General features: G+C 43.1%; 1 long non-coding RNA gene across 1 annotated transcript in view; it reads right to left on the reverse strand.

The window, feature by feature from the left end:
• LOC144753422 (uncharacterized) overlaps positions 1-23,897 on the reverse strand; it is a 489,542-nt gene extending 465,645 nt beyond the window's left edge. The window contains exon 1 of the long non-coding RNA XR_013594353.1: positions 23,762-23,897. This is a non-coding gene — a long non-coding RNA (uncharacterized LOC144753422). The remainder of the gene's footprint in view (positions 1-23,761) is intronic.
• Between the last annotated feature and the right edge of the window lie 724 nt (positions 23,898-24,621).

Genomic DNA, 24,621 nt, shown 5'->3' on the forward strand with positions numbered 1-24,621 from the left:
TGCTCCAGTGGTTTTTACGAAAATTAACTTTGAAAAATATATATTGGGCTACATCGGGCTATATATATGTTAGAGCCCAAATGTAGCCCAATGTAGCCCAATGTAGCCCAAAGATGGCCACCAGAGACAAAAAAAACAAATGTAGCCCAAATATCAGCCAGATGTAGCCCAAATATAGCCCAGTGACAGAATGTCCCAGAGTGTTCTAAAGAACAACTAGAGCACTAACAGTCTTACTTATGACAAAAGTATGGCACACCTGAAGTCATCTTGATTGGAATAAAGTGTTAACACTTAAAACATTTAATTTGCAAAGGAACAAAATGAGGGGGTTCATTTTGCCATAGAAATTATGATTAGTGCTGAAGAAAGAAAAATTAGGGCACATTTTGAGTGACTTCTCAAATCCTCTTATATTTCATTAAAAAAATTCTGATATGCAGTCTCCCAAGATGGCCACCAGAGACAAAAGAGCCCAAATGTAGCCCAAATATCAGCCAGATGTAGCCCAACTATAGCCCAATGACAGAATGTCCCAGAGTGTTCTAAAGAACAACTAGAACGCTAACAGTCTTACTTATGACAAAAGTATGGCACACCTGAAGTCATCTTGATTGGAATAAAGTGGTAACACTTAATACATTTAATTTGAAAAGGAACAAAATGAGGGGTTTCATTTTGCCATAGAAATGTAATATATATATACATATTACCTACTGGCAGTCGCCAGTAGGTATATATAGTTAGGATTTTTTTGAATAGGGATTTCTGAAAATTCCATGTTGAATAACTTTGGCGTTGATGGACAGAATTGGCTGCAATTTTCAGGAAAATGGCACATTTTGTTTCTGAGCGTCCCCTGAAAGTTTGGGGGGGGTTTCGTCAAGCGGGGGCCGAGAAAAAAGGGGGGTCCCAAAACGTGTTTTTAACATTGAGTTTTCCATAGGGCGGTTGGACTCACTTTTAGCTCGAACGGCTGAATGGATTTCCACAAAACTTGGCAAAATTGTAGGGACTGGTAGCCCGATGTGCCTTTGCTATGTCTCAAGATATATGCTCCAGTGGTTTTTACGAAAATTAACTTTGAAAAATATATATTGGGCTACATTGGGCTATATATATGTTAGAGCCCAAATGTAGCCCAATGTAGCCCAATGTAGCCCAAAGATGGCCACCAGAGACAAAAAAAACCAAATGTAGCCCAAATATCAGCCAGATGTAGCCCAACTATAGCCCAGTGACAGAATGTCCCAGAGTGTTCTAAAGAACAACTAGAGCGCTAACAGTCTTACTTAAGACAAAAGTATGGCACACCTGAAGTCATCTTGATTGGAATAAAGTGTTAACACTTAAAACATTTAATTTGCAAAGGAACAAAATGAGGGGGTTCATTTTGCCATAGAAATTATGATTAGTGCTGAAAAAAGAAAAATTAGGGCACATTTTGAGTGACTTCTCAAATCCTCTTATATTTCATTAAAAAAATTCTGATATGCAGTCTCCCAAGATGGCCACCAGAGACAAAAGAGCCCAAATGTAGCCCAAATATCAGCCAGATGTAGCCCAACTATAACCCAATGACAGAATGTCCCAGAGTGTTCTAAAGAACAACTAGAACGCTAACAGTCTTACTTATGACAAAAGTATGGCACACCTGAAGTCATCTTGATTGGAATAAAGTGGTAACACTTAATACATTTAATTTGAAAAGGAACAAAATGTGGGTTTCATTTTGCCATAGAAATGTTATATATATCTCCAGTGTCGCGCACAAGAGGCCCCCGTTTCATCAAGCAGGCTCTGGATTACTGGTCTCCACTGCGGTGGAATTTTCGGATCCGGGTTACCGGAATTACCAGAGCCCACCTACTAGCCCGGGAAGAGAGAGGGCGGTGCTGAGGCCACTTGACTTCACATCGGGCGAGGTATGATTGCCATCCTTGCCCCCGCCTAATGGATCCCCGGGACTTGGAGGTTGAAATGGTTGGGGACTGGAGAAAACACCGTGTTCCAGTGGCATGAGGACTTGGGGGTTCTTTCACCATCATAGCGCCAATCCGCCCCGCGCAGTATCCACCAGACACGACCTACAACATTGCATGCTGGGACTGGTAGGCGCTGTACATGAAGCGGCCTGCTGGGGATACACGCGATTGGTACTTACTTTCAGGGGCGGAGCAGCGCTCTACAAATCAGGAATGGGCTAGACACTGTGTCTTTGATTTTCGCCCGTTACCTGGTGCACACACACCCCTGGCGCTGAGGAAGGCTAAAGAAACGCCGAAATGCATTCGCCGAAAGCGGGTGTTGGAGAACTACCGTTACCTTTTGCTATGGAATAAAGGTGTTTCCACTTTGCTCCCCTGTGTGGCCTCTTCACTTTCATCCTTGGAGGAGGTGGTTCTTGGACATATATATATATATATATATATATATATATATATATATTACCTACTGGCGGTCGCCAGTAGGTATATATAGTTAGGGTTTTTTTGAATAGGGATTTCTGAAAATTCTATGTTGAATAACTTTGGCGTTGATGGACGGAATTGGCTGAAATTTTCAGGAAAATGGCACATTTTGTTTCTGAGCGCCCCCTGAAAGTTTGGGGGGGGTCGTCAAGCGGGAGCCGAGAAAAAAGGGGGGTCCCAAAACGTGTTTTTAACAATGAGTTTTCCATAGGGCGGTTGGACTCACTTTTAGCTCGAACAGCTGAATGGATTTCTATGAAACTTGGCAAAATTGTAGAGACTGTTTGCCCGATGTGCCTTTGCTAGGTCTCAAGATATGTGCTCCAGTGGATTTTGAGAAATTAACGTTAAAAAAAATATATATATCTGTGACAGCGTCCCGGTTAGCGCCCCGGTTCGCTTACCAGACGCGTAACGGAACTTCGCGAGGAGAAGCGGATTGGCTCTCCGGTGACTGTCAACATTCTAAACAGTCCGGAGCGGCCGCCATCTTGTCTCTCGGTAGGATCGAGAGACAAGAGGTGGAAAAAAACGAAGGGGGAAATGAAGGAAAGGGGGCAAGGTAGACCCCTCCTGACCCCCTAAGATTGATGTGGGGGCTATTAAAGGGCCCCGCGGAGCAAAAAAATAAAAGATTTTTTTTTTTTGATTTTTTGCGGTGGAAGCGCTAACCGGTACGCGAACCGGGTAGCTCACCGGTAGCGTAACGGGAGTCCGCCATCTTGTGTTTCGGACGAATTTAGTCACAAGATGGAGGATAAACAATGTTGGGAATGGGTATAAGGGGGCACGGGAGACATATCCTGACCCCCTAGGTTTTCTGAGGGTGGCTGAGGAGGCCCATATATGTAAAAAAAACACCTTTTTTCAAATTTTCGCACGGTTAGCGCCCGGTCCGCGCACCGGGTAGCGTTCCGGAAAGCGTAACAAGGGGAAAACCAAGGGAAATATTAAAATAATATTTTAGAGTGCTTTGAGGTAGGGTAGCTCTGAATAGAGCTGTTGTGTTGTGTGGGTGATGTAAGTACCAACATGTAGGTACCAATGAAGAGTCTAAAATTCAATGTACACCGTCTCCTCTGTAGATATTTTGTATGTTCTAATATGGGTTATTTAAATGGAAATGTGTGGAAAAGCACTTCATGCTTTAAAGCAATTGTATTTTTGAACTGATTGTTCTTTCCTCTTAGTCCTCCTCTTTGTTTTATTTTCCCACACTCTTCTTCAGCATGATAGTTGATAAATTCGTTCCCTCAAAAAATGTATATACATAAAAAAATTATATTAAATACATATAAAATATATTTTTCCTTTAAAAGAAGAATACATTTTACAGCTTTTGATATTTGCTATTAAAAAACCATTAAAATTCACTGAAAAAACCATAGGTTATAGACCATATATAGTTAGGAATTAGCATTTACAAAACCTTGAAAATTCACTGAAAAAACCATAGGTTATAGACCATATATAGTTAGGAATTAGCATTTACAAAACCTTATTTTACTCACACAAAACCAATGAAATTCCATATATAGTTAGTTGCACTAACTATATATCGCGCACCCGCAATCCACTGCTGATGATGTCACATATTATATCATTCATGACATAGTCAGTGACATCACTGATGACATCACTGATGACATCTCAAATGACATCACTGATGACATCACTGATGACATCTCAAATTACATCACTGATGACATCATGACACACCAATACCAGTTACTACATATGCACTCACTGATTCCTACGTCTACACACACATTCACTCATTCACCCATACAATCACTCATACATACAGTCACTCATTACAACACTATCATATGCACTCATACACCTATGCAGACACTCACACACTGCCACTCATCCATGGAGTTACTCACACACCTAGTCAGTCCTGTAAAGAATCAATCACACTTCGATTTCCTCATCTATACAGTTAAACACAGAACACCATACTTTTTCACACATATACTAACACATACTTACTCTCTTATACAATCACTGATACAAGTACACATTGATATGCAGAGTCACACACCTCCCAGCCAGCCACACACACACTCAGTCTTCCATACATCCACTCATTCTTCAATATGTAAAACATATTTAAACTTTACAAAAACACACAGACACTAGATGATGTCATCAGTGATGTCATTTGAGATGTCATCAGTGATGTCATCAGTGATGTTACTGACCATGTCATGAATGATGTAATATGTCAAATCATCAGCAGTGGATTGCGGGTGCGCGATATATAGTTAGTGCAACTAACTATATATGGAATTTCATTGGTTTTATGTCAATAAAATGTCCAGCTAACTATATATGGTCTCTAACCTATGGTTTTTTCAGTGAATATATATATATATATATATATATATATATATATTACCTACTGGCGGTCGCCAGTAGGTATATATAGTTAGGATTTTTTTGAATAGGGATTTCTGAAAATGCTATGTTGAATAACTTTGGCGTTGATGGACGGAATTGGCGGAAATGTTCAGGAAAATGGCACATTTTGTTTCTGAGCGTCCCCTGAAAGTTTGGGGGAGTTTCGTCAAGCGGGGGCCGAGAAAAAAGGGGGGTCCCAAAACGTATTTTTAACATTGAGTTTTCCATAGGGCGGTTGGACTCACTTTTAGCTCGAACGGCTGAATGGATTTCCACAAAACTTGGCAAAATTGTAGGGACTGGTAGCCCGATGTGCCTTTGCTATGTCTCAAGATATATGCTCCAGTGGTTTTTACGAAAATTAACTTTGAAAAATATATATTGGGCTATGTTTGGGCTATATATATGTTAGAGCCCAAATGTAGCCCAATGTAGCCCAATGTAGCCCAAAGATGGCCACCAGAGACAAAAAAAAACAAATGTAGCCCAAATATCAGCCAGATGTAGCCCAACTATAGCCCAGTGACAGAATGTCCCAGAGTGTTCTAAAGAACAACTAGAGCACTAACAGTCTTACTTAAGACAAAAGTATGGCACACCTGAAGTCATCTTGATTGAGTGACTTCTCAAATCCTCTTATATTTCATTAAAAAAATTCTGATATGCAGTCTCCCAAGATGGCCACCAGAGACAAAAGAGCCCAAATGTAGCCCAAATATCAGCCACATGTAGCCCAACTATAACCCAATGACAGAATGTCCCAGAGTGTTCTAAAGAACAACTAGAACGCTAACAGTCTTACTTATGACAAAAGTATGGCACACCTGAAGTCATCTTGATTGGAATAAAGTGGTAACACTTAATACATTTAATTTGAAAAGGAACAAAATGAGGGTTTCATTTTGCCATAGAAATGTTATATATATATATATATATATATATATATATATATATATATATATATTACCTACTGGCGGTCGCCAGTAGGTATATATAGTTAGGATTTTTTCTCTATGCGATTTTTGAAAATTCTATGTCTAATAACTTTGGCGTTTGTGGACGGAATTGGCTGAAATTTTCAGGAAAATGGCACATTTTGTTTCTGAGCAGCCCTTGAAAAGTTGGGGGGGGTTCGTCAAGGGGGGGCTGAGAAAAAAGGGGGGTCCCAAAACGTGTTTTTAACATTGAGTTTTCCATAGGGCGGTTGGCCTCACTTTTAGCCCGAACGGCTGAATGGATTTGCACGAAACTTGGCAAAATTGTAGGGACTGGTAGCCCGATGTGCCTTTTGTAGGTCTCAATATATGTGCTACAGTAGATTTTGAGAAATTAACGTTTAAAAAAAGATATATATCTGTAACAGAGGACCGGGCAGCGCTCCAGGACGCGTACTTTTCGCGCAACGGAGCTTTGTGAAGCGAAGCTGATTGGTTCTCCGGCGTCTGTCAACATTCCAAACAGTCCGTAGCGGCCGCCATCTTGTCTCTCGGTAGGATCGAGAGACAAGAGGAGGCCAAAGCGAAGGGGCAAATGACCATAAGGGGGAATAGTAGATCCTCGCTGACCCCCTAGGTTTGATGTGGAGGTTTTAAAAGGGCCCCGCGGGGCAAAAAAAAAAAAATAATAATAATAATCGAACGGCTGAATGGATTTGCACGAAACTTGGCAAAATTGTAGGGACTGGTAGCCCGATGTGCCTTTGCTAGGTCTCAATATGTGTGCTTCAGTGGATTTTGAGAAATTAACGTTCAAAAAAAGATATATATCTGTAACAGCGCACCGCTTCGCGTACTTTTCGCGTTACGGAGCTTTGCGAAGCGAAGCTGATTGGCTCTCCGGTGTCTGTAAACATTCCAAACAGTCCGTAGCGGCCTCCATCTTGTCTCTCGGTAGGATCGAGAGACAAGAGGAGGCCAAAGCGAAGGGGCAAATGACCATAAGGGGGCATAGTAGATCCTCGCTGACCCCCTAGGTTTGATGTGGAGGTTTTAAAAGGGCCCCGCGGGGCAAAAAAAAATAATAATAATAATAATCGAACGGCTGAATGGATTTGCACGAAACTTGGTAAAATATTAGGGACTGGTAGCCCGATGTGCCTTTGCTAGGTCTCAATATATGTGCTTCAGTGCATTTTGAGAAATTAACGTTCAAAAACAAGATATATATCTGTAACAGCGCTCCGCTTCGCGGAGATAAAATTATATCTGTATTACCTAGCTGTTGCTAACACCAGTTAGCGACGGCTAGTAGGAGATAGCGACCATCTTGGGCCCCACTTTGCATGTGAGTGATATTTATCACTAATGACATGCAAAGTGGGCATGCCAAGATGTTAGCGACTGGAAACAGTCGCTAACATCGCTATCTCCTATTATCAACTTTTGGAAATATTCGAGATAAGCGCGAATATCTCCAAAAAGTAACAGCTGCCCTGAGCAGTTCTTAGCCATGTTATCCAATGGGAGGTGGATAACATGGCTAAGAGCATTAGCTCGGTAATGCATGAATATCGCTGAGTTTTCAGCGATATTAATGCATTGCGGTCGTTTTTTATCGTATTTGCGATAAACCTTGATAATAGCAAGGTTTATCTGCGATAATTTCTGACGGTAAAAAAATCTTAGCAATGCATCGTTAGGGATAAATATCGCTTAACTTTGGTAATATGCCCCAACGTCTGTTAACGTTCGATTCGAAGGAAATCAGGAAGGGTTGAAAAACATTGTCTGCGCCATCTTGTCTTTTTTCAAATGCCACACTTTTGTCGTGCACGGCAGCCATTTTAGATGCCTTGACCAGACCCACTCTGTGCACGCTGTCGATCCTTAGCATGGCTCCCCACCCTCGCAAGCATCTCACCCAGGCAGTGGTCACCCCCGCTCTCTGTCTTATGCATGGGTAATAAACCTCCCCACATCTGCGCTGCTCTTCCCTGAGAATCACACCCTGTGCCCGCCCGACACCTCCCTTTCGCCCTATTCACTACCGCACCCTCTGACACTCCTTTTCCTCTGTGTCCGATTGTCCAGGCTGGTCCTAGGGTATCAGCTAGCCCTGCAGATGTAGTTTATGGCCACAGCTGTAAAGAATCACCCCTCTTCAAAGGAGTTATAGTAGATCAAGGCCCACACTCGATGAGATCCGTCACAGCAGAAGCGTTGCTATTATCTGAAAACCATCCTGTATTGTGATTGGGGAGGGGACCGAGCGTGAAGCGGAAGATTCTAGGGATGACTCTTTGTACATCAAAGTTTTTACAATTATGTGTCACATTACAAATATATAGCACTCCCACAAAGTAGTAAGATTATAAAACTTTAATAATTTATAAATATATACAAGAAAACAAAAATAGTAATAACATATAAACATTTTTAGGGAAAAACAACGAAGTAGCGGTCGGCTGTGCGAATAGTCCCAACGCAGCACAACATCCAGATTTCCGGCGTGGGGTGTCGCGGGGGGTGGGTCATCAGTAGCAAACTGTTGTGCGAATAGTTCCAAGGCAGCAGAACGCGCCGAAATCTAGATGACACGAAAGTGATGTCTAGTAAGTTGCCACCCAGCAAATAACGGCAGAACGATGGCACCAAGGTGATGTCCAGTAAGTTGCCGCACTGGTTTTGGTATCCTACAATGCTGCTCCGAATAACGGCGTGGGGCGCCCCGGCGGAGGCGGCGTGAACGGGCCTCTCCAGGTGGAGTGTCATCTGTTGTAGTGGGGCGCCCCTTTACCGTTTCAGTTGCCATTCCGTCCGTTTTTGGTCCACTGTGTCAAAAGCCGCAATTCAGCTGAGTTGCGCCCACTCTTGCGGTGCAGCGATAGGCGGCTGTCACAGGACTCTCAAAATGGCGGCAGGCTCTTTCCTTTTTGGGCCTGGTCCACTGAAATGGCCCTGGGACACCTTGGAAATCGGACGCTTGTCTGCTAGGTCTTGGACCCCATTCTCGAAAGCGTCCCCTCCGCCTTGAGAATTCATCAAAAGTTTTGGGGGCCCCGACTCCTGCAGGCTTCTGGTGGGGAGCGGCTGCCATGATTGCTCGCGGAATGACCACGACGGAGCTACGAGATGGTGGTGCTCTCATGCTGACGCCAGCTTCAGTCTGAAACATCCAGAAACAAGGTGGGGCTTTCATCGTTTGGGGAAAAAAAAAAGTTTTCATCCAATGAAAAGTGTTGTTTTTAGGTCATATGATCAAGCCTTCGATCATTAGGAAACCAAAAGTAAAATGAACCAATGAAAAGTTTTATAAACAAGTCACATGACCTGTTATGCGGCATAGGGTATAAAATGCGGAGAAAATACGTTGGCACGTGAGGCGGCGTCAGTAGCGGACCGATGTGCGAATAGGCCGAAGGCAATACAACGCGCCAAGATCCGGATGGCACCGAGGTGGTGTCCAGCAAGTTGCAGCACTGGTGTGGCCATCCTACAATGCTGAAAGTCGGCGTGGGGCGCCCCGTTGGCCTGTGAGTTCGCGTCAGTAGCGGACCGATGTGCGAATAGGCCGAAGGCAGCACAACGCGCCAAGATCCGGATGGCAGCGAGGTGGTGTCTAGTAAGTTGCCGCACTGGTGTGGCCATCCAACAATGCTGAAAGTCGGCGTGGGGCGCCCCGTTGGCCTGTGAGTTTGCGTCAGTAGCGGACCGATGTGCGAATAGGCCGAAGGCAGCACAACGCGCCAAGATCCGGATGGCACCGAGGTGGTGTCTAGTATGTGCCAAGTTGTGGCACTGGTGTGGCCATCGTACAATGGTAAAAGTCGGCGTGTGGCGCCCTGTTGGCCTGTGAGATGGTGTCAGTAGCGGACTGATGTGCGAATGGGGCCAAAGGCAGCGCAACAATATTTTCTGACTGACACCACAAGGCGCTGAGATGCCAAGATCCGGATGGCACCGAGGTGATGTCTAAGTTGCGGACTGATGTGCGAATGGGGCCAAAGGCAGCGTAACAATATTTTTTGTATGGAAGATACCACTAGGCGTTGAGATGCCAAGATTCGTATGGCACCGAGGTGATGTCTAGCAAGTTGCTGTACTGGTGTGGTCATCCTACAATGCTGAAACTCGGCGTGGGTCGCCCCATTAGCCTGTGAGATGGCGTCAGTAGCGGACCGATGTGCGAATAGGCCGAAGGCAGCACAACGCGCCAAGATCCGGATGTCACCGTGGTGGTTTCATAGTTGAGAGGCACTTCATCTGCAGTGGGGCGTCGAGATCCGGATGGCACCGAGGTGATGTCTAGCAAGTTGCTGTACTGGTGTGGTCATTCTACAATGCTGAAAGTCGGCCTGGGGCGCCCCATTAGCCTGTGAGATGGCGTCAGTAGTGGACTGATGTGCGAATGGGGCCAAAGGCAGCGCAACAATATTTTCTGAAGAGAAGACACCAAAAGGCGCTGACATTCCAAGATCCGGATGGCACCGAGGTGGTGTCTAGCAAGCTATGCAGTTGAGTTGTGTGCGCACTTGCGGCGAATAGGTCGAAGGCAGCATAACAATGTTTTCTGAATAGAAGACACCACAAGGCGTTGAGATTCGGTTACCACCGAGGTGATGTCTAGCAAGTTGCCGCACTGGTGTGGCCATCCTACAATACTGCTCCGAATAACGGCGTGGGGTGCCCGAAGGGGGGGGGAGCCGGCGTGAATGGGCCTTCCTAGGTGGAGGCTCGTCTGCTGTAGTGGGGCGCCCCTTTACCGTTTCAGTTGCCATTCAGCTGAGTTTCGGCTGCTCTTGATGCTACAGCGACAGGCGGCTGCAAGAGGACTCTCAAAATGGCGGCCTGTTCTTTGGATTTGGGCCTGGTCCACTAAAATGGCCCTGGGACACCTTAGAACTCGGACGCTCGATTTTTTTTTCCTTTCCTGTACATGCAAAAAAAGGTAAATGCCCGGTACGTTACACGCTTCATCTGCCACGATGAACTCTCCAGAGGAACCGAAAAAAAATATAGTTGTGGTAACTATACCATGCATCGTCATATGGAGAGGTGGCACCAATTAATTATAGTGCTGCATAAAAGAGAGATTTGGAGGAGAACCCCTGACCTGCTAGTACATTCATCAAAGAAGTGGCACTGAGAGCTTCAGAGGCAAGGGAAACGGTCCCAAATATTTAGAAGAACTTTGGAAAGATTAAAATGACATGTTTAGATTGTGGCAAATTAATTTCATGTGGACAGATGAGTGTTACTCTAATAAATACAGCATATGAACATGATCATAGTCGATGGTTGGTAGAGACATTTTGACTATATCCTGGACCTGCCCGTCCTCGCCCAAAATGGCGCCGGAATAAATGGGACTCGTAACTCCTTGTTGTGTACTGGTTGCAGAACCTTGAAATCACGAGATACGTATGCAGTTTTGAAGCACATGGCGGGCGGGGACGAGAATTGATTGAATATTTCGACATCCCTATTGATATTAAGTTCTGATGTGTTATTGATTACTGTACTGTTGAAAGTTCGAATTAACGTCACCCATGGTACTTGCCCGCAAATGTATATCTAGATAATTTTATTTTAACTGGCCCTGTCGTATTTTAATTATAAAATGTACGTCCACCGATTCCGTAACTGTTAGACACCTTAGTTCTTGCAACCTAATGGCCCGCCCGTTACGTTCCTCTACAGTGTAAATGTCTATTCATCATATACGATTACAGTTTGCTCCGTGGCAGGCCCACGTGGTTATAGGCTCGTATTTGTATAATGAAATTTTCACAATAAAGGTTTTTAAAAGAAAACATGGTAGTAGTATATACATTGGTAAAGTTTTTAATAATAGTGACTGTTTTAGAATCATTAAAAGGCAAGTGAAATAAAGCAGACCAATTACATGAAGGGTAAAAGGTATAATACGAAGGAACGCAGTAAAGATAAATGGTCAAGGGCTGTTGTGTTTTCTATTCCTGCAACATAAAGTGATCGATAAGAATCTCATATTTAGGCGTATCGGCGACTAAGACAGCAGGTCGACCCTCTTTTGCTCAACGGCTCCGTCATGGGACGAAGAAACGCTCTTTTTCTCGAAAAAAGAATATATTTTACTTGCAGGACAGTTGTAAAATTTCCGGGAAAGTACATTAGCCTGGAACATTATAACATATATTTAAGAAACAATAATGTTCGGAAGTAATGAAAAGCGTAATTTTTAGGTCATATGACCAAGCCTTTCATCATTACAATAAGAAAAGTAAAATGAACCAATGAAAAGTTTTATTAACAAGTCACATGACTTGTTATGCTTACGTTACGCGCTGCGCGCCCCGGATGACTTCCGGATGCGCTAACGCGGCGCGTCATATGACGCATTACGCGACAACGCAGGTCCAGAATATAGTCAAAATTTCTCCACCAACCAGCGGTCGGAACACAACCCCTTTCAGCAGGCTAAATAGTTCTGTTAAATGACAACAGAAGGGACAGGCAACAAGAACCATCAGTCAAAGAGGGGAGGGCTAGTTCTTCTCTACCGGGTTACATTGGGGCGCTACCGGAACTGATCGAATTGGTAGTCTACAGTGTTTCTGGATGTTTCAGACTGAAGCTGGGGTTAGCATGAGAGCAGCACCATTTCGTAGCTCCGTCGTGGCCATTCCGTAACCAATCATGGCAGCCGCTCTTTATCGTTATTTTGGGCGGGGTGGGTGGCGGAGCCGAGCTGTTTTGCAGCCATCATTGTGTGGAGTTCAGTTCATCTCACTAGTTTTGTATTTGTCATGAGGGGTTGTTCCTAATGTTTCTATTTTAGCGAGGTCAAAAAGAGATCCCATTAGTGGCCTACTGATTTTGCTCGATTCCTTTTCTTTTTTTTTACACAATTTTTCGTTATCTGCAAAGACTAAACAGAGTATTGTGACTCTGTGTTTGTTTGTAAATAGAGAATGAACCAAAGAGAACTAATTCTAAAACAGTAAATACTTGGATAACAATCAATCAAATGGAGAGAGAAGCAGGCACGACGGATTACAACGGGGGCAAAGGCCTGCGTTAACTACCTTTCACTATCTGCAAAGAGAGAGTACTCCTAATAGAAATGAGGGGGGGGGGGCACCATTCAAAGCAGATCAGTGTGCATAAACACGAAAATGTTTTCACTTACCACGTACTTGACATTCGACAGCTTATGATATTTGCTATTAAAAAACCATTGAAATTCACTGAATAAACCATAGGTTATAGACCATATATTGTTAGGAATTAGCATTTACAAAACCTTGAAAATTCACTGAAAAAACCATAGGTTATAGACCATATATAGTTAGGAATTAGCATTTAAAAAACCTTATTTTACTCACACAAAACCATTGAAATTCCATATATAGTTAGTTGCACTAACTATATATCGCGCACCCGCAATCCACTGCTGATCATGTCACATATTACATCATTCATAACATGGTCAGTGACATCACTGATGACATCACTGATGACATCTCAAATGACATCACTGATGACATCTCAAATGACATCACTGATGACATCACTGATGACATCTCAAATGACATCACTGATGACATCTCATTTGACATTACTGATCACATCACTGATGACATCATTCTTGTGATAATACGATGAACCTCTTCAGAGTCTAATATAACCTTAGATACACTCAGTGTAAACAGACACTCATAGACTGTCACTCATCCATGGAGTTACTCAGACACTTAGTCAGTCATGCAAAGAATCAATCACACCTCCATTTCCTCAACTATACAGTTATACACACCTTACTTATTCAAACATATACTAAAACATATTTACTCACTTATACAATCCTGGATACAAGTTCACAATGATCCATACAGCCACTCACACATTCACTGGCTCTTATGCACAGTTATTTATATATGTCAACTCTCACATGTACTATGTTTTACATATGTACTTACTTTGACATGTAGCACTGAGATATCCATTCACTCCCCAATACACTCATGCACACAGTCAACCGCCCATACAGCTGTTTCCACATGCACTTTTGAACCCATACATCTAGTCAATCAACTGCTCACACATCTATGCAGAGAGTCATACACCTCCCAGCCACCCAGACACACACTCAGTCTCCCATACAAATGCTTGGGCAACCAATCAATAACCCATACAGTTAATCATATAGCTAATGATCAACACATGCAGCAGTTTACAGAACAACAGACATAATGATGCACAAATTAAGACAGTTTAGTCACTAACCCATGCACTCAGTGAGACACATTTAATCAGTCACTCATACAGTCAGCCATGCCCCTACTAAATCCTTCATCAAGACACTTATACATCCACTCATTCTTCAATATGTAAGACATATTTTAACTTTACAGAATTATACAGTCACTGTATGTAGTCATCAGTGATGTCATCAGTGATGTCATTTGAGATGTCATCAGTGATGTCATCAGTGATGTCACTGACCATGTCATGAATGATGTAATATGTGACATGATCAGCAGTGGATTGCGGGTGCGCGATATATAGTTAGTGCAACTAACTATATATGGAATTTCAATGGTTTTGTGTGAGTAAAATAAGGTTTTTTAAATGCTAATTCCTAACTATATATGGTCTATAACCTATGGTTTTTTCAGTGAATTTTCAAGGTTTTGTAAATGCTAATTCCTAACTATATATGGTCTATAACCTATGGTTTTTTCAGTGAATATATATATATATATATATATATATATATATATACATTACCTACTGGCGGTCCCCAGTAGGTATATATAGTTAGGGTTTTTTTGAATAGGGATTTCTGAAAATTCTATGTTGAATAACTTTGGCGTTGATGGACGGAATTGGCTGAAATTTTCAGGAAAATGGCACATTTTGTTTCTGAGCGTCCCCTGAAAGTTTGGGGGGGGGTCGTCAAGCGGGAGCCGAGAAAAAAGGGGGGTCCCAAAACGTGTTTTTAACATTGGGTTTTCCATAGGGCGGTTGGACTCACTTTTAGCTCGAACGGCTGAATGGATTTCTATGAAACTTGGCAAAATTGTAGAGACTGTTTGCCCGATGTGCCTTTGCTAGGTCTCAAGATATGTGCTCCAGTGGATTTTGAGAAATTAACGTTCAAAAAAATATATATATCTGTGACAGCGTCCCGGTTAGCGCCCCGGTTCGCGTACCAGACGCGTAACGGAACTTCGCGAGGAGAAGCGGATTGGCTCTCCGGTGACTGTCAACATTCTAAACAGTCCGGAGCGGCCGCCATCTTGTCTCTCGGTAGGATCGAGAGACAAGAGGTGGAAATAAACGAAGGGGGAAATGAACAAAAGGGGGCAAGGTAGACCCCTCCTGACCCCCTAGGATTGATGTGGGGGCTATTAAAGGGCCCCGCGGGGCAGAAAAATAAAAGAATTTTCTTTTTTGATTTTTCGCGGTGGAAGCGCTACCCGGTACGCGAACCGGGTAGCTCACCGGTAGCGTAACGGGAGTCCGCCATCTTGTGTTTCGGACGAATTTAGTCACAAGATGGAGGATAAACAGTGTTGGGAATGGGTATAAGGGGGCACGGGAGACATATCCTGACCCCCTAGGTTTTCTGAGGGTGGCTGAGGAGGCCCATATATGTAAAAAAACCACCTTTTTTTTCAAATATTCGCACGGTTAGCGCCCGGTCCGCGCACCGGGTAGCGTTCCGGAAAGCGTAACAAGGGGAAAACCAAGGGAAATATTAAAATAATATTTTAGAGTGCTTTGAGGTAGGGTAGCTCTGAATAGAACTGTTGTGTTGTGTGGGTGATGTAAGTACCAACATGTAGGTACCAATGAAGAGCCTAAAATTCAATGTACACCGTCTCCTCTGTAGATATTTTGTATGTTCTAATATGGGTTATTTAAATGGAAATGTGTGGAAAAGCACTTCATGCTTTAAAGCAATTGTATTTTTGAACTGATTGTTCTTTCCTCTTAGTCCTCCTCTTTGTTTTATTTTCCCCACACTCTTCTTCAGCATGATAGTTGATAAATTCGTTCCCTCAAAAAATGTATATACATAAAAAAATTATATTAAATACATATAAAATATATTTTTCCTTTAAAAGAAGTATACATTTTACAGCTTTTGATATTTGCTATTAAAAAAAACATTGAAATTCACTGAAAAAACCATAGGTTATAGACCATATATAGTTAGGAATTAGCATTTACAAAACCTTGAAAATTCACTGAAAAAACCATAGGTTATAGACCATATATAGTTAGGAATTAGCATTTACAAAACCTTATTTTACTCACACAAAACCAATGAAATTCCATATATAGTTAGTTGCACTAACTATATATCGCGCACCCGCAATCCACTGCTGATGATGTCACATATTACATCATTCATGACATGGTCAGTGACATCACTGATGACATCACTGATGACATCTCAAATGACATCACTGATGACATCACTGATGACATCTCAAATGACATCACTGATGACATCATGACACACCAATACCAGTTACTACATATGCACTCACTGATTCCTACGTCTACACACACATTCACTCATTCACCCATACAATCACTCATACATACAGTCACTCATTACAACACTATCATATGCACTCATACACCTATGCAGACACTCACACACTGCCACTCATCCATGGAGTTACTCACACACCTAGTCAGTCCTGTAAAGAATCAATCACACTTCGATTTCCTCATCTATACAGTTAAACACAGAACACCATACTTTTTCACACATATACTAACACATACTTACTCTCTTATACAATCACTGATACAAGTACACATTGATATGCAGAGTCACACACCTCCCAGCCAGCCACACACACACTCAGTCTTCCATACATCCACTCATTCTTCAATATGTAAAACATATTTAAACTTTACAAAAACACACAGACACTAGATGATGTCATCAGTGATGTCATCAGTGATGTCATTTGAGATGTCATCAGTGATGTCATCAGTGATGTTACTGACCATGTCATGAATGATGTAATATGTCAAATCATCAGCAGTGGATTGCGGGTGCGCGATATATAGTTAGTGCAACTAACTATATATGGAATTTCATTGGTTTTATGTCAATAAAATGTCCAGCTAACTATATATGGTCTCTAACCTATGGTTTTTTCAGTGAATATATATATATATATATATATATATATATATATATATATATATATATATATATATATATATCCCAAGCAATCCTAATTAACACGAAAAGGAGGTGGCACACAAATTCTATCCAGGAGTGATTTATTGTGCAAAACAACGCATTTCGGACAGACGGCCTTTGTCAATTTTAGATATGTAGGGGTTTTTCCAGTTTGTACCTGCCTGTACATTTTTATACCAAGGATATGCTTTTTACCATGCATCCCTTTACCACAAAAATGCAAGCATATCACAGGAAAATGTCAACCCTTTATATATTCACACAAAAAGGGTTTATACTTACCTGTAAAATACATACATTTAGTTGTAAAATGTTTATCACGCATGTACCTTTACCATGCATGCTTTTACAAAGAAATTTTTTCTAAAGGCATAATCATTGTAAAATCCTGTGTTGTAAAAGTAATGCATGTTAATGGTACCTGCGTTGTAATGGCCACTTTGAAAAAGCATGAGTGGTAATGGCATGCGTGATTCCGTCATACATTTGTTTTACACCTGTGCTTTTTTATCTATTTAGGACCATTTAAGGAGACAAGTGACATATTTCACGTGTGTTATTAAGTGCAAGTGTGGCACCGTGGCTGCTGGGAAGATGCATACAATCTGCAAGCAATCAAGTAGGAAACTTGACAGAACTTCACCACGTCTATTCCTTGACATGTGGGCTCTGTTGCTTTCTCTGTTTTCTAGATGTCCCTGTTCCGTAATAGTGTGATACTGCAGAGTATGTTGCTTTGTCAAATCAAATCAAATATCTTTATTCGGCATTATGCAAAACACCATAAAAGTGCAGTTAAAATACTAAAACTACATATATTGTTTGTTAACTAGACAACAATAGAAAAAAGAAAGAAAAAAGGGATACAGGGGGTATTCATTGCCATTCATTAATCCCCCATCTGGTCCCCACTCCTTCTATCAAATCCTCTCGCTTCTCTGAGTTTAAGTGCTAGTCTTAAAACACTCGTAATAGAGAGCAGGGTCAGGGGGTCTCGGGCCATTTGTAAGTATAAAAGAGCGACCTTGGCATGTCTAAATTTGAGTTTCTTCAACAGAATAATTAAATAGAGGCGCCTGGGCAGTGAGTAAAAAGGGCACAATAATACAAAATGAAGGGTATCCTGCGGAGATCGTTGATCGCAGCCGCAGGGACCCTTTGGCTCAAAAAATTAATAAAACCTGCCGGATCAGCTAATAAATAGTGTAAAAGGTTGAGCCTAAAACGTGTCATTAAAAATCTGTCATGGGCGTTATGTGTGAGGGCTAAGTATGGTTCCATTCCTTCATTAAACTTCACTAGGCCATAAGCTCTGACTGACTGTTTGCCCCATTCCCTCTCTTCTCTAGAGGCAATTTTATAAGTAGTGAACCTCTTCGTCACACTTTCCTTATCCCGGCCTGCCCTTCCGGTCGGGTTTGGGAAGAGATCTTTTTTTCAAACACAGCCTTAAGATACTTCAGCCAAGGAATGTCCATTCCCCTGTCCCTACCAAGCCAATCCATAATTATTTGCCTTGTCAGCGTTGCCTCCGGGTTATCCCAGATCTTTAACCATGCTAGCAGGGGTCTAACCTGAAGCCTATCCTCTATAAAGGCCCCAACCATTTCTTCATGAGCAATATAAGAGGGAACGCCCTGTGGGAACTTGGGGAGCCTTCTCATGTATTTTTTCTCCTCCACCTGCAATTTATAGGAATTGGCGATCCCCCAGAGTTCCACGCCATATGCTACTTTAGAGTAGCAAAGGGAGTTGTATAGATTCATTATTTGCTCCGGGGACCAACGGCCCAGTCTACGGCCGAAATTCATGATTGCCCCTGTACTAGACACTAACCTATTGCAATGCTCTTCCAGTAGTGCTTTGAAATTTAAATGCCCATCAATTAAAATGCCCAAGTACCAGAAGGACTGCACCTTCTCTAATTTGTGTGCGCCTATTCTATAATTAAAACACTTCCGTGGTTTTGGCCCTGTTTCCATTACATACGACTTGATCAAGTTGGCAGACAAATTGAACTTATTCATGAAATCCACAAAGCCGTCTATCAATGTCTGTAGACCCCGTGGAGTACGTCCCAGCAATACTGCGTCGTCAGCATAGAGCAAGACAGGAATTGCTTCTCTGCCTACTCTAGGTGAGTCCACATTTAGACTTAATAGGGCTTGTTCTAGGCCGTTTATATACAGGGAGAACAGGAAGGGTGCCAGAATGCACCCCTGTCGCACCCCACTAGTGCAGGTAAAGGACTCTGTGCATCCGCCCTCTAAGTTATACCTTACATTAGCCGAGGTATTCCAGTGTAGGGCTTTTAAATTTTTTTATAAAATACTGACCGGCCCCTAGATTACTCATTTGGACCCACAGCTTCTCCCTGTTGACACAGTCAAATTCTGCGGTGAGGTCCATAAAGGCTAAGTAGACCGTTTCATTACTAGCAATGGTGTATTTAGCCACCAGGAGATATAAATGTATACATTGATCTGTTGTGGATCTTTTGGCCCTAAATCTGTACTGGACATCAGTAATGATCTGTTCGTCCTCAGCCTAATTCATCAGACGGTTTAAGACAACATGTCCCAGGACTTTAGCAGTGACATCTATAAGGGAAATGGGGCGGTAACACTGAGGGTTATCTCTATTCCCCTTTTTAAAAATGGGCACTATTGTAGACGTTGACCAAGAGCGCGGTAGCCCCGTGGCTATAGCAGCATTTAATATTCTTGTTAGGATTGGGGCCCACAGGTCCACCTTACTTAGAAAGAGGCCCGGCGGGATCCAATCTGGTCCCGGTGCCTTATTTTTAGTGAGACCCATGATACCTGCAATAGTATCATCTAGGGTGAATTCAAGTGTTACATTCCACCTCCCCGTCCCCTCACCATTATGCAGTGGCTCACTGTTCCTCCGATTGTGGAGCCCTTCAAATTGCTCCACCCACTGTTCCAGGAGAACGTTAGAACCTATCTGTGGACTATTTACATCTTGGAAACAGGGATTATTAATTATCTTCCAGAAGGTAATTAGGTATTTCCTTTCAGCAGCTCCTCTCAGGTCCTCCCAAGTTTGAATATGGAGGGCCCTCTTCCGCCACTTTTAGCGCCTGCTTATAATTGAGCCTGCATAGCGTCACCCTTTGTTCGTCCCTTGGGTTCATTCTTAGTGCGGCTCTTAGCTTTCTCTGTGCAGAGGAACATGCGCTGTCAAACCACCTGGGATCCTTTTTAAATTTGGCCTATCCTGTCATTTTTAAAAGGCCATCTATTAGGCGACCCATTTCTTCAAATAGATCCACTAGATGTGACCCTTCCGTTGATAAGTCTAAGCATTTCTCTAAAAGCTGTCCACCCTCTTTTGCAAGGGACCTGTAGAAACTTTCCCCATTAATTCTTGACCATTTCAGGTGCCTGCCCTGATCAGTGATCTTTTCTACAATTGATCCGGCCCCCCTCGTTAAAGCCCTGCTTACATTTGACGCTAGTAGGGATAGTACTAGGGGGTTGTGGTCACTAAAACCACTCAAATCTATTGAAAATCCTGGTACCCATTTCTTTAACAATTAGGACACCAGGATAAAATCAATGAAGGAGCTGCATCCCCTGCCTTTAAAAGTGGGGGGTGATCAACTTGTTAGAGTCAACGACCATTAGGTCCATTGTGTGTTCAAGCCTGAGGCTGCTCATCACCCTGCTCAGCTCCCTACCCTCCAGTGTGTGTTCAAAATGAGGTCCCTCCTCTAAACTACAGGAGGTCCAATCTTCTTTAATGGGTAATAGATTGGGGCACAAGTGGCAGTTAAGTCCCCCGCAATTAAAAGCATGGGAGCCATTGTGCCCTGCTTGTGCTCATTCAGGGAATTTAATCTTTCCTCTCACTCTCTCACTCTGGAACCTCCCGAGTTATAAAAATTTACCAGGGTTATATTAAGACGCCTGTTTTTAAACCCGAGGCCTATCATGTGATCTGAGTTCCATTTTAGATCAATTTGATTTACATAAAAGGGGTGACCCTGTGTCCCTCAGAACCTGGGTAAGCGTGGTTAAAGACAAGGTGGTTCTGTTGGGTAACAAAAAATTTATTTTAAAGGAAGGCTGAATCAGCTCAATACACATTAAATAAAACCTCTATGAAAAAACAAACAACTGAAAATGCAGTCTTTATATTAATAGAAAGTAATCACGATACACAAGAATTACTTCATTCTGTGGTGCCACAAGTTTCAATAAATGAGACATCGTTAAGGAAACATGTGATGGGGCGCTTTAGGGTCGAAACGTCGACGCTTACCACTGGTCAAGATAACTCCAGGAGCTTGTACAGTTACCCCTGTCTCCTTGGAGGACTAATTCAATACTCTGGCCTGCTTACTTCCCCATGTATAATTTTGTACATATGTGTCACTGAATTTAATGCACTGATCACTTTGTTCACCAACAGTCACGTTCATCACATGTTTCCTTAACGATTTCTCATTTATTGAAACTTGTGGCACCACAGAATGAAGTAATTCTTGTGTATCTTGATTACTTTCTATTAATATAAAGACTGCATTTTCAGTTGTTTGTTTTCAGAGAGGTTTTATTTAATGTGTATTGAGCTGATTCAGCCTTCCTTTAAAAGAAATTTTTTGTTACCCAACAGAACCACCTTGTCTTTAACCCCATTTTAGATCAACCCAGCCCCCTTCCAGTCACACATCTACAAATATTAGGAGGCCTCCCCTCGCTCTTCCGGCCGTGGACTTACTTGCCGGGATCCCAAATGACTAATACCCAACTAAATGAAAATTAGAGTGACCTACCTCCCAGATTTCCTGGAGACAGATTATTTTATATGTATTAATATATTCCAGCCACTCCTGATTCTGAAATTTGACTCACAAACCTGCTACATTCCAGGATGCTAGTTCAATGGTACTCCCTGATGTATCTACCCCGGGGCCCGGATCTGTGCTTACTCTAACGGACCCTTGGGGTGCCTCAGTTCTAGGAGTCCTTATATTACAGGGGACAAGCTGGTATCTATTTGTTGTGATTGCTCCTGCCGGCTCCTCCACCTGTGATTTTGGATTCCGAGGAGCCACACTCGGGACATTGTCTTGGCCTGGTTTCTCTCCCTGCAGTCAGTCCACTTCACTAAGGTGTCTTCCCCAGTGGAGTGGTGAGTATCTATTGTATAAAGGGAGTGCCGCCCCTCCCTCCTCCCTCATTGGCACTACCTGCTGGCCATGTGTGTTCCCCCCCCCCCTGGGGCTCCTAGTCAAGCTTCGTTCCTCGCTCCTGTCACCCCCCCTCTTTGCCTGCCTGGCTGACCAAGCCTGGCTCTGTGCGCATCAAGTTGCTCAGAGTTTGGTGTGTAGTCTGGTGGAATGTAAGAATAACTTACATTCCTGGCCTGGATAGAGGATCCTGAGTATGTCCAGGGGCCCCAGCAAACATGATCCACCACCCTGGGGTCATTGAGATTAATAATAACACAATCTCCTGCTATGTTTTTTGTCCTGGCTCCTATCCAGCTGACTCTCCTAACGAAAAGGATTTTACACTTTACATCCTGGGGCAATGGCCTATTTTTATTTAGCCAGTGGGTTATCTTATTTTTTAGTTGATCATGGGTTCCAGTTTTACCATCTTCCAATTCAGGGACAACAGTCAGAACTATAACATAAGGTGTACAAGCGGGGGTAGGTCTAAGTGGGAACACAGATTTGTTGCCTCATTCTTGTCTCTAGCCCTTTCATGACTGTGGATTACTCCATATACCTCCACTCGCTATTCTTCCCCTTAAGGTATCTGGGCCTAACGGGTGGGGGACCGGGCCTGTAGTTGGTGCTACCCTGATACCAGGGCATGCAGCTGGAACCCTTCCACTCTCCCTCGCTGGCTCATTTACATGGCCGCAATTTAATACTTTATTCTCAATGCCTCCCAGAGTGGTCATTATCAGTCCCTCCATTTTCTCCAGTCTATTTTCAATTGATAAGAGTCTTTCCATTAGTGGCTCCAGGGACGATGAAATAAGGGCACCTATTTTCTGCCAGTGCGCTTCCTCCGGCTCCCCTAGGCCAATCCCGATAGCATCCGTGCTAGGGGCAATTTCTGTGGGCACAATTTCTTGTGAGACTTCATGTAATTGAAGTATCTGGATGAGGCAAATCCCTCTATTTGTTAGATTTAGCGGTCTTAGATTTATTTCCCTTTTGCTGTATGCCTCCACGTGTGCCTCCTCTTTTTCTCTTGCCACCTCCCCCCTCTAAAAATTCCGTGGATTGAGTAACCTCTCTGTGGACTTCTGCCGCACACGAAACTGTGTTCTTTATTGTCTCTGGCAGTGTCCTTCCTGGCAATGAGGGGGGTTTCAACGGATCTCCTTCGTTGGTAATTAATATCGGGGTTTGATCCGAACTCACAGTCTCCAACTGGGGGCCCCTTGCGATGCACGACTGGCGGGATCTTTCAGGGGAACGCGCATTGATTATGCCCCCCAGAGATGATCGTTTTGAAAACACCGGGTCCGAAGAAAGACGTTGTTCCGTGATAGCAATCTTGTGTTCAAGCACGGAACTGGCCCTGGTTATGAACTGGTCAAGAGTTCCCGCAACATACCCAAATCCCACTCCTTTCCTCCCTCTTCCCTCCCGTGCTGTCATGCTAAATCAATCTAATTGCCGCTAATGGGGGCAGAAGTTATTACAATGAGCCCAAGTGCAAATCTTAGGGGTCACTTACTGGAAGAGCACGTCCACTGTTGGGGTCCAGCACCTTAGAGGGGGGCCAGCCCAGCCTCTCACTGTCTTAAACTGGCTCCAACGGGTCTGCCCTTGGCCATTGCTTGGCCCGGGCACGCCCGAGCGCGTCCCGCGAGGGGGAAGCACGATAGTCCCTTTAAGCGCCTCCTGGCACTTGATTTCCTCGTTGGCGGAGTGCGCGCTGCAAATGCAGCCGGGAAGTGGAGTCCCCCAGGTGTCCGCAGCACAGGACACTGGACTCGCATTGACGGCCCCCAGAAAGCAGGTAAGGCAGGGGGGGCACAAATGAGGGCAAAAACAGCAACAGCTTTGTCACTTCGCACGGTGTTTAGCAGAGAGTTGATATATGAATTGTTTTCAGAAGGAGACATTTGTATTTCAAGGCTTCTACTCTGCAGAGTTTGATGATCAGAACATTAAGATCTGAAGGACAACAAACATGTCACTAAGTGGTACTCTTCAGTCATTCTGTTGACAACTTCTGGGCAGTTTTATTAATTATCTTTTAGGGTGCTAGAGTACGTTGAAGGGGACTTGAGATCAGCAATTTACTGAACAATTCAAGAGATGCTCTAAAGAAAGCAGAGAGTGAAGGCTAGAAGATACACAATACATGATTCTCAAGATGCTCTGTGGGATAAACTGAATAATGGCTGTAGTTTCCACAAGAAAACCTGTTACATGAGGCAAGTCAGTATTGTAGTACATCTTTTTCATTGTTCATAAGAAGTACTGTTATGAGTGACGATTGTGCATCCATATTACATTTTCCATGAGATGAACAAAGGCAGCAAGACACGTTTTTTGTTTTGGTTGATTGGTTTTGTGCTAGGATGTGTG

This window comes from Lissotriton helveticus, chromosome 5_1, assembly GCF_964261635.1.
Source record: "Lissotriton helveticus chromosome 5_1, aLisHel1.1, whole genome shotgun sequence".
Lineage (NCBI taxonomy): Eukaryota > Metazoa > Chordata > Amphibia > Caudata > Salamandridae > Lissotriton > Lissotriton helveticus.